This window comes from Pteropus vampyrus, unplaced genomic scaffold (assembly GCF_000151845.1).
Source record: "Pteropus vampyrus isolate Shadow unplaced genomic scaffold, Pvam_2.0 Scaffold67, whole genome shotgun sequence".
NCBI classification, from domain to species: Eukaryota; Metazoa; Chordata; class Mammalia; order Chiroptera; family Pteropodidae; genus Pteropus; species Pteropus vampyrus.
The window spans coordinates 5035437-5047804 of NW_011888848.1; positions in this window are offsets into that span (position 1 = coordinate 5035437).

The window sequence follows — 12368 nt, forward strand, 5'->3', positions numbered from 1 at the left end:
TCCATAATCTTCTGGAATTTTGAACATTCTATTGAGAGGTCTAGGTTTTTAAAATTATTTTTAAACATTCTGATTATTAATTAAAATATATATTTATGTCAATGAAATCAGTTTTGGTATATATTTAGTGATAACACACTCTTACCATGGGAGAGTTTTTATTTTAAAAATATAGATTAAAAATGACACAATTATAAATCTTAAAAACCACATTCATGTTTAACAAGAAATAATTTTCCAATGATTTGCTTAACAAAAACGAATATAATACTGTAAACTGTCAAAAAAAAAAACAATGCTTCCACTGAGAAACAAAAATGACTTTCTTTTCTAATCGCTAAGGCAATATTCATAAAATATCAAATACATTCAGAAGGCTAATTCAGACAGATGTCATGATTGGGATAGAAGGGCCTGCTTTTCATCTTTTGAAATTCTGGTGAAGCCACAATTGAAAGAAAATGAATTTGCAAGTATAAAAGTGATTAAATCATCTTTTTGTCTCCTTTATTTTCTTTTAAAAATATTTTTATTATGTAATGCTTAGTATGTCTAAAAAGACAAGGTATTTATAAAGTATATAATAAAACCAACACCATGACCCCAGTTCCTAACTTCAAATGAACCCAGAACAGCCCGCTAATGCTATTTGTGGAATACCTTTCTCTTTCCATTTATTTGTTTGTTTGCTTGTTTGTTTGTTTGTTTGTTTATGATGACATTTTAGGACTAGGGACAAATAATTGGTTTTCCGCAAGCAGAGTGTTTTTTCCTCAGGTAACCTATCCATCAAAGAGAATGAACTTCAAGCCAAGAGGTACAAGTATAATGGGGCAAGTGGCTGAAAAATAATTAGCCAGATTATTTGAAATTTCTGAATGGATCAAGATTGAGACTCTCCTTCATTCTATCAAATTTCATTGTGTCTTTTTTTTTTCTATTGATATGGCTGGGAAAATGTGCTCAGAATCAAATTTATTCAGTCTTTAAATATTAAATGAATTATTTCTATATGCCAGGCCCTGTTGTAGGTGGTCATTATATAAAGAGTAATAAACGAGAGACAAAGCCCTCATCCTCAACTAGGAGAAAGTAATTGAATGCTTAGAGTCCTGAGAGATATACAATACTTAAAAGAAAATAAACAATGGAATGTTGTTTTTATATCGGTAGAGTTAATAAGTAAAATATAAAATGAGATGACATAATTTATAATTCTCCCTTTTGCTCTTTCACTTTCCTTCATACGTAGTATTTTCCATGTTTACTCATAAAGAACAAATTCAATGTACTTTATAGGTGAAAGAGCACTTTTTCTTTGTTGACCAATTATATAATCTACAAATAACCTCAGAACTCTGAGAAAATTTGTTACAGGTAAACTGAGTCTGAATATCAACAGTTCTTTTATACTGATTTTCAGGAAAGTTGGTAACATTGTCTAAGTGAAATATTTTAAATGACTCTTAAGAACTACCTAGAGGAAAATAAACAGCCTCATTTATTCATGGATGCTGATGAATCGATTTATCCTTGAGGCAATGATATTAGTATGTCACCTCTATAGATCTTCCTAGGTGATTTGGCATATATAAAAAACAGTATCTATTTTCCTTATTGATTAGACTAAGCTATATTAAAATCAGCATTTCTAACCAGTTGTTTTAATCCAGCAAAAAAATATACTAAAATATTATCTCTGTTTAAAATAAAGAGGAATTAGTCCTCATCAACTACTTCTCTTTTATACAGAATAGTTTGGATGCCTAGTGAACAATGGAATAATTAGGCCATCTGCTGGCAAGTGACAAATAGGCAAGCTTTATTCATCCAAACCCAACTAAAGCCTCCCCAGTGGCACTTCAGGGACTTAAGGAGTTGATTAGCAGAGAGGAGTATTTTTTTTTTTAACTTCATAACTTTAAACCCTTTTAACTGAGGTAGGGGGCTACGCCACTAGCTATTGTAACTCTACTGCTCGCATCATTTACGTACTCAACTAATATTTATTGATGATCAGCTATGTACAAGGCAGCATTTTAAACATTAGGGATGCAACAATGTATATGACAAATACCTCACTCTCACAGAACAAATATTCTAGATGGGCAGGTGTTGAATTAACTAGTAATTTTTTTTTTAATTTTAATAAAAATAATTTTTTTCTAAAGAATGATTAAACTGAGGTACAGTACTTTATAGAAGATGCTACAATGTTCAATTCAATTTCTAAGAGAGAAAGACCAGAATTCTTAAACCTTTGTTCTGGAAAATACTAACTTATTCTGTCAGCCAATGTCAACCAAATTGAATAAATGGTGCTCAAATACACTTCTGAGAATTTTGGGCCCTTATAAATTTGACTGACTTTAATTCCAGTGATCTTCCCAAATTGTAGCAATCCATGGAAATGATAAATTTCTGTAACCAGAGAATTTTCAGCAGACTTTTCTTAAAGCAATAGAGACTGACTCTCCTTTCAATGTGAAGGACAGAACAGGATATTCCAGCCTTGAGGTATCTGCATTAGGTCATTCTGAATATAATTTATTGATGTTACTGCTAAAGCTTCTGCTAGTACCACAGAACCTGTTCTTCAGGTAATTTGAGGGCTTCAATTTTCTGAGACTTCAGTCTGGCGTGCATGCGTGTGCGCACACACACACACACACACACACACACACACAACCACCCTTATAAGTTCATTTCTAGTTCATAGGATTTTACAGCAGAAACAAATTATCCAATTAATACCCAAATTACCTAATTAATACTGAAATCACCCAGTTAATATCAATTCTGAAAGTTTCATTTAGCTGCTGTCAACATCTTTTTTCACAAGATTCTTTACATTCTAGTCCCTATTCCTATTTTTCTCCATAGGTTTCATTCACAAACAATTCACATTCCAGTCATATAAGTTAATAAATCTCTTTTATTCATTCATTGAAATGGCATTAAACTCATTGAAAATCTTTATTGTTTGATTGCAACGGGCTTGACTCTCTTTGGGCTACTGTAGTCACCACAATATGCCCACCGAGAGCAGAGAGAAAAGGAGATAGGATCCCCCAGGAGAATTTGTCTCTCTAGTCACATTTACATATTTAAAAGAAATATTTTCTAAGAGGTAGTAACTTCAAATATGTCCTGGACTGTGCCTGAAATCAAGAAATTAAACCTATGGGGTTTTTATTTTTAGTGACTGAGGTACTGAGGCAGAAAAGATAACAGCCACCAGAGTTATCTCCTTAAAACAGATATGTAGGACTTTGAATGTCCCTACGTCGCCTATAAGAATGCAGGCAACTTTCTGTTGCAGTCTCCATGCATCCTGCCTATCTTACTAGCTGGTCCAAGGCATGGAAACAGGGAGAGAATATCTTCACAGCAAACGCCTTAGACTCAAAAATAAGCCTTAAAAAATATATCTGATGGCAAGGCAAGAGCATCTGGCTTGGTGATCACAGCTGCAGTGGAGAGTGGAGAATGGGAGAGGAATTGCATCATGGGAAGAGCATACTGCACTTCAAAACAGCTAGATATGGTGTGCCAGAATCCACCCAGTTTAGTGCAGTATAACACAGAGGATCAGCGTGTTTACATTACAGGAACTAGGAACAATGAAGCTGCTTCAGGTTGTCAGTTGAATTGCTGACACAGTTAGAGTGTGACTTTTATTGTCTTTGAGGCTACTGGTCAATCTAAACTATGGGAAGAGGAGCTCCGATGATTAAGAGCAATGGTCTACATCTCACGTATTTTCCGATGCTTTGTACTATTCTTGACATATGTGCATTCTGTTGTTAAATCATTGTAAGACTTTGAATAAAACTTTTCACTTCTCTAAGCTTCACTTTTTCTATTGGATAGAGGTGATAGCAATACCTATCTTAGAGTAGTTTTAACAATGAAGTGAAGCAGTGTACATGAATACATTTTCTATTCTTTAAAGCATCATACAAATATAAAGTATTAAACATTGGAAAGCAGTTTTGTACTGTGATTTCATAATATTAATATATGCACCTATATATTAACATTTTAGTGACTAAAATAGAGTACCAGTTATTGATATTCTTCATTAAATAAAGTAAGTAACATACTTTGTTATATGAACATATATATATGAATATATATATATACACACACACATACACATATGCACACATCACCCCATCAGACTGTTATTTTTAGTTTGAACGAGAAAAAAATGTGGCCCATAAATATTTTGATGTTTTCTGACTTTTCTCACTTACACAAAAGTTGCTTACCACTTGTCTATAAGACTAAGTCCAAAACCATTAGTGAGTCCTAAAAGATAATTCCAAGTTAACCTACTTTTCCAGTTTTGTTTTGCTCATTTATTCTTCCCATATCTTACTGTGCCCCAATCCAGTACAGTCCCTCAGGTTTTATCCAACTTATGTTCTATTTTTCTTCTGTGCTTCTGAACGTGGCAATGCCTAGTTTGAATTTCCTATCACCATTCTCTTATCTGTTTAATTAAAAAGTTCTTGTCCTTCAGGACCCAATTCATGTCACTTTCTCTGTGAAGTTACCTCCAAATTTCCTGTCAGTAGTGGAACATCCTCTTCTATGTAGCCCTTCTTATCATTATTAAACATTAATTGTTATTTTAGAAATATTTAATATAAATGATTTCATTTAAATTGAACTTCTAAAGAGTAGGAATATTTTTATGTATATGCTTGTATCCTTGTGCCTAGCCCAGTGCCTAGCACTATTAGTGTTACTATTACTACTGTGGTGATTTCTAACTACATACATATTTAACTCATTAAAAGTTTAAATATGAACCTTAATTTTACTTTTTCTCTACTTTTTTTGTACAGTTATGGGAGGAAAGAGGAAAGAAAAAACTGTAAAGAAAGAGCTTATGGTTGCCAGGTAAAAAGTCTTCCCCAAAATACTTTTTTTTTTCTCAGTAGAGACACAGAGCATTGCCCCCATCAGCTGCATGCCACTGCTTCTGCTTTCCAGTCGAGTCTCTCCCAAAAGGACTCTTGTGAAGGCAGAATAAAAAGACCTTTTCAGTATATAGAAAGGGATTACTGAGAGTGAAGGGACAGAGAATTTGAAGAGTTGTCATGGTTAGGGGTGGTTAACATTGGCCTTGAGGCTATCAGTCACTCTAAATGGAGAGTCAACTAAGACTAGAGAGGACCATTAAAATTACTGACATAGTGACTGTGTTTCTAAGGTGCAGCCCATTAAGAAACAAGGATACTTCAAGCAAGTGGCCAGCTCGTGTTCAGTTTTGAGAAGCAAACATTGTGCACAGCCCTGGAAGGGAGCATAGAGGGCTAAGATAAAGTTTAGTTCTGCATGGAAAAGCGGACAAATTCTTGCAGTGCGGTAAGAGCAGAATGAGCAGATACCAGATTGTGCAAGCAGAGGGGAGGAGACAATAAAGCAATGTCCAAAATTGCAAAAGTCAACAGACTTATTAGAACAAAAAAAAAAAAATTAGAATGTTTGTTAGAACTTTGAATATGGACTTGAAAAAATATTTTTGCATATAGAGTTTCCCTAGAGTCATTAAATGTTACAGAGAAAAAAATGATGACTACCTGGGCTAAGACTAAATTTAAATATCCATGGCTAGAGTATTTTACCAAATATGGATAAAAAGATATTTGCAATTAAATAGTTCCTAATTTGCTATGCATGTGAGTAATAATGAATGCTAGTTAAAAGTTTGGAACAAATATATGTCATTTACTCATAAAGTGTATAGATTTTTTTAATGGATTCCAATTGAATCTGGTTTGTATTTTATTAGAAAAGAAATGTTTGATCAGGACAGGGTAAAAAATTGCACCCTTAGATGTGATTTTGGTGACTACTCACTCACACTACTACCTTTGATTCTTTGTAACAGGAGATCTGTACACAGCAGGTAGTATGTACCTGATATAAAGCCAGCTATATGCTTGCTTTCAGTCCACATAGGCTGCAAAAGTATGGCAGCTGCAGCACTGGCATTGGAACTTTGTGCTTTAAGTAGGAGTCTCAGATTAAAAACACATAATATAGCATATTATCCCAAATGGTTCTAGATCAGGTTATCTAGAGGCAGAGCCCAAAACAGGGACTCAAGTACAGGAAATTTATTGAAGAGACACTCAGAAAGAAAAATACTTTGAAAGATTCCGCAGGACAGGGAGAGGGAAGGGGCTGAGGAAAGATGTGGTCTCTTATGAAATCTAGTTAGCCTGATTCACTGGGGTGAGAGGGAGTGCTGATATATATTTTGTAGTTTGCCCAGCAAAGTTGCCCTGCCTTAAAGAAAAGGAGCTGGGATTTTCTACCCCTTGTGCCCTGCATATGTCAGACACTGGTCTTGTTAGAACAGCAATGCTGTGATCTCCCAAGCATACCCAGGGCAAGGGCATTTCTCTGGACATAGAAACCCACTGAAGCATACTTGCAGCACCTGTGGCATAAGCACAGCAGTCCAGTGAAAAAACTCTGAGCTGAGCATCCCCAAAGCATCTACTACCAAAAACCAATGTATGTACATCAAGTTTAAAGAGACATTTCTATTTGAATGTACTAACATTTAACCCCTGTGTAGTAACCCTGTCATAATTTGCTTTTAATTTATTTATTCAATAAATATACATGTTAGATAGATAATAGATGATTAATGATAGATGATAGATAATGATAGATGATAGAGATGATAGATTGATGAATGATGATAGATATAGATAATATAGATAGATAGATAGATAGATAGATAGATAGATAGATAGATAGATAGATAGATAGATAGAAACACCTACCATAGACATATGTGATAATATTTTACTGTTGAAATTATGTTGCTATAATGTTATAACCTGGTTCTCGGCTTAACAAAATTATTAATATAGGATTCTTGTCTCTTTGGGATAAATTTATACACTTCTTTTAACCTGTGATGTGAAAATAACTGTGCTCAAAAGAAAACGAACAAGACAGGATATAAACCTTAGGATAAGTTTCTTTTTACAGTATTAAAAATAAATATCAAAGAAATACCATCAAGGTTCGTAATTTTAGTACCCTTCTGTCATTGTTCCTGTCACTGAATGTTGTGGGATTAGAAGTCAAGATCAAGTCCTCTTTGTTACTCCAGTCTTTCTTACTAAATGGTCTTGTGATAAATGTCTCTTAAGATTTTAGGGCCAGCCGTTTATACATTAATTAATAACTATGTACTTTCTTTGAGCAAATGAAACTTTACAAATCACATTTCCATTTATTTTGGTGCAATAAATTTAAGTTTAAATTATGGGAAAAACTATTTCCCAAGTTTAATAATTTGTAATTTTATTTTTTAGTTTTATTCAGTTCCATTAGATATGTATTATTTTAAGAAACCTCAAAATTCGTATTCTGGAAGTAGGCAGAATATAAATTACAAATAAGATATTGCAAGATAGAATGAGGCCAGCTGAAGCCTCATACCCTTTATTCTTTGGCATTTGTAGAACTCTGAAAAATACTAGCTACCCACATTGAAAACTAAATATTCTAGACATCTTCTACTCTTTCCTGAGCCAATGCTTACTTATTTTTCAGACTTTAGAATTGTGTTTATTCGGATAACCCATCCAGTTTACAAATGTGAAACAAAATGTCAGTTATAATGGTGAGAGGGTTAGATATGTTTACTTCAGATTAGTGTCTAATTTCAGTTTAAGGAACAGTCTGGGAAAATAGCCACCTGTCATTGGAGTTACACTATTCACATACTCATTCCACCAAAAAAAAAAAAGTCTTCATGTGTTTTTATTACATGCACATCTCCATGAGGTACACGGGGGTTACAAAAGTTAAAAGGCTACTGCCTTAACTGCCCTGAAACCCTAAAGAGAATTCATCATCTAGAAGAATCATATACTCAACTAGCCACAATTACATATTGCAAAAAATACAAAAGAGGAATATTTTTAAATGACACAAAAGCAAGAGGTTTTAGAAATAATGTATCCTTCTGGAGGAAACTAAAGTTAAGAAGTTTTCATAGAGGTCGTCATTTTCACTAAGCCTTAAAGTATGAGGTAAGGAAGTAAAAGTCACAAAAGTAGAATGAGTGAGAAGGTTGCAGTCATCAGAAACTATCTTTGCATAATTTTATACAGGACTGATATTGGTGGCCCAAAGACGTTGAAGCAATTAAGTTTCTGAAAGTACAGGGGTCAAAGCATTTTCTGAGATATAAATACCAGGAACTAATAGTTTCAGTTTCTCAATATGCTGTCACAAAGATGAATTATCTTTGACTATTTTCAGACTTTGAATTACTTTTTATACAGTTTAAAATTCTAGAAGTTGTGCATGACTGGCCTAGGTTGGGTCAGGTACCCACCCTTTTATCAGGGGAAGGATATGAGTCCTTAATAAAAAGTCCCATTGAGACTACATCCCATGGAGAATGGAAAGATTTCCAAAGAAAATTGAATGTGCACTATATAGAAGATGTAATCAATAATTAGAATAAAAGACACAAACATCCAATTCCCTGTAAGAAGCCGAATCAATGCAAATGTTCTTTTGTCCTATGTCTGTCCCATGTCAGATATCTTAGAAATGTGAAAAGATGCTGGGGTAGATAAGTTGAATATTTCATCTTAATTGTCTATCATTCCCCATCTTGAATCATACTGATAGAAAGTTTGTTAACTTCTACAATGAGAGAAAGTCAGCAAAGAATGAGAGCTACAGAAGTATTTCCCAACCATTGAGATCTAGAGTGGTTCTTCTCTTCCTTTGGTACCTTAATGTATTGTTAGTGGGAAGGAAAGAAAAAACACGAGCCAGGTTATTATAAACTATATAAATACATGCCAAACGTTGCTGGCACTCTTTAATTTTCTTGTTGAAATTAATTTTCCACCAACATTTCAAGGAAATGAGTGATGATCAAATCAGCAATGTTGACAAATTTTTTTTGTTTCTCTCTTCTCTCTCACTGCTTTAAAAGAAGCTTCTTCCTCCAAATACTTTTACCATCTCCTGATGCCTGGTGGAACATTTTATTATTTAGTGTTTTGGAGTTAAAATGATGCTATAAAGAAGACTACAATGCAGCACTGCATTTGTACATGTCTTTTGCTCTAATGCAGGTTCATGATCCTACAGAACAGTGGCTGTATCATATTTCTAATGGTATCCCCAGGGTTTATGGATAGTAAGCACTTCATAAACATTTTAATAAATAAGTTATAGGCACAGTAGATATTATTAGAATTGGCTTCAGTATTCTTCATTTGTCAAACACAATGTCAAATAACAAGACTATCAACAAGCAGTCCTGAGCTGTATAGAATAAAAGATGGGAGAATTTGTGTGCATGATGAACTTAAGTGAAATAATCACCTATTTAAAAAACCGAAATAGCTGCAATCTTAATAACAGGATATTGTAGGAGAAAAACAACTAACTAGCTTGTAACAATCATATTTTTTTAAGGCAAGGTGGCTCATAAGGTATAGGTAGTAAGAAGAGAAAACAGAGAAGTGATGGGCGTTATTAATTTACTCACAGTTGGAAATAAAAGGGTATTGCAATCTTTACAAAAATGTCATTCCTTATATTTATGAACCCAGTATTTTCAGATATTTGTATCTATTATCTGTTATATTCCCTAAAATATGCATTATACCATCCATGATATTGCTTTAGAGTATCCCAAGGAGAGAGATCATGGTCATAGGTATTCGAACCATTTATTTTTTTAATCTTTCAAAAAAAGAGGATCTGATCCAAATAGTATGCAATGTTGTTTGTCAACAAGGTGGAAATTGATTAATTTGAACTTCATATTATCTGTCATTTTCCCCTGTTATCATAATAGCATAAAAATTTATTTTAAAAGTCATTCATTTAACAGTTATTGAATAAGTATGGAATTCTAGTGATGCTAGATATTAGAGGATTGTGGTGAAAATTGTATAATTACTTTCTTCAAGATGCTCATAGTACAGCAGCTATGAAAAGCCTATCTGATGAAGAAAGGAAAGCAGTTCTGCAGGGCTGAAAAAGAACAAGAAAGAGGTGCATACAGAGCTTCAGTCCCTCTCGGCCTTCATCAATTCCATACCAAAGAAGATATGCAAGAAGCTGGAAGAAGAAATGAAGCAACTGGAACTTGACATTGGTGTCATTTGAAAAGCACATATTATTTATATTGCTAATAAGTAATAATGAATTTTTAAAGGGTGGTCATTTTAACATATAAAAAAACATAGAAAACATACAAATAAATCTATGTTTTTCAAAAAATAAAATACTATGAAGAGAATAAAAATAGTCTTTACCAAAATGTTTAGGCAATGTTTAAGAATAACTGGATTTTTTCAGAACAAAATTTTTTTTTACCAGCGTCAGGTTTTCAGTGTATAAACCAATTAAATTTCGATGTTATCTACTCTAATAAAAAATAGATATTCGTAGTATAGAATAGTTAAGTTCGCAAACAACTCTAATATAAGGCAATGGACAATACAGAGACCAAATATAGAAATTAATAGGCCATATCGTTCCCCAAACATTTGTGTTAGAGTGCAGATCATTTAAAAGTTTCATATCAGGTCCACCATACACTCAATAGTAAAGAACCTTTTAGTGGTTTTGTGGGTTTTGACTGCCTGACATCTATTTTCACTATTTATGGTGAAGCGCTATGGTTTTAAATTTGACATCTACTTTACCCCACTCTCAGTCCATATTCTTCTTTTGTAGCTGGGTCATGTATTACAGAATGATTGGTATAAGAAAAGGCATGTAACAAAACAGAGCCAATGAGAGCTAATTTCACATATTTTGTGTCAAAATCTAGAGAAGGAAACCCTTTCTTTTCACTAAAAGTACAAGCACTATGTTGGCAGAAATTTGGAACTTCTGGGAGTTGCCACTCAGAGGCTTGGAATGTTGACCACAAAGGAAGAAGCAGAGTTGAGAGAGATAGAAGCAGGTCTCCCTACGTCATATGAGCTGCTCGTTTTAGTCATTCTTGTCTCTTCCAGTTGTCACCTGATTATATTCCTTTTTGCTTCAGCCATTTTGAATTGGGTTTTCTCTATTCACAACCAAAAGATTGCTGCCAAAGACAGGTGTTTTAAAAATATTTAAGAGCTAGATGAAGCCAGAGGAAGAGATATCTTATAAGGCAGAGAAAGAGAAAAAAAATGAAGTGAAGTTACTCACTCTACATCCAGCCCCTAAACAACATGGAATTTGAATTCTGGAAACTCTATTATGGCCAAAACATTTGGTGAGATTTATGATAGTATTTCCTAGTTTGTTGATTCAGAGCTCTGCCCAGTTAACAGCATTCTATGTTCATGAGCACATAATACTTAGATGACAGCATAATGGAATAATTATAGCTCTAATGTGGAAACCATTTCTAATGCTACCACTGGTGTTTACTATGGGCCAACCTTTTGAATTTTTACTTCCCGACCTTTCAAATCCATAATATTGAACACAAGGAGACTGATTAAAGGCACAGTAGTGCTGGGAGGCCATGCCTTGGGCTCACTCTTTAACAATTCTTTCACAGATGTTAATTTTCAGAAAATTTTTCTTCTTTCGTATGATTTAAAAAATTATGAGTAAAATTCATGCTATGCTTATGAAGAAAAAGTTTTAAATAGAGATTAAGAGTAATGATTACATTTTCTTTATGTGATTACTAAGAAAAATTAGTCTTATTACAAATTTCAATTAAGTCCTGGGCCTGCTCTTACGTCAGGTTTTAACTTCTTATTTCAGTCGTTTAGTAATTCACATATACTAAAATTATCAGAATTATTACATGTTCCATTACTTTTAAAATATAGTTCTCTTTCCATCTATATTTCAGAATTTGCTGGAACATTTGAAAGACTTTTATAAACTCATATAAACATTAAAGATATTTATTTTAAATTTATATTATATACAAAAAAATTCTTGAAGCTTGCAACAAAAATAATTTTATTTGTCCACATATTATCGCTAAAATACAGGTACTTTGAATCCTTGTCTTATAAGTAATAAAATTTATTTTGATAATTATTTTCTAAATTTTTATTTTTTAGAGTTGACATTTAATATTATTTTATATTAGTTTCAGGTATACAGTATAGTGGTTAGATATTTACATAATTTAATACTTATCCCTCCTATTAGTCTAGTATCCACCTAGCACAATACTTAGTTATTATGATAGTATTGACTGTATTCCTATGCTCTGCTTCACACCCCCATGATTATTTTGTAACTACCAATTTGTGCTTCTTAATCCTTTCACTTTTTTCACTCAGCCTCTCAATCCCCATCCCATCTGGCAACTAACAGTTTGTTCT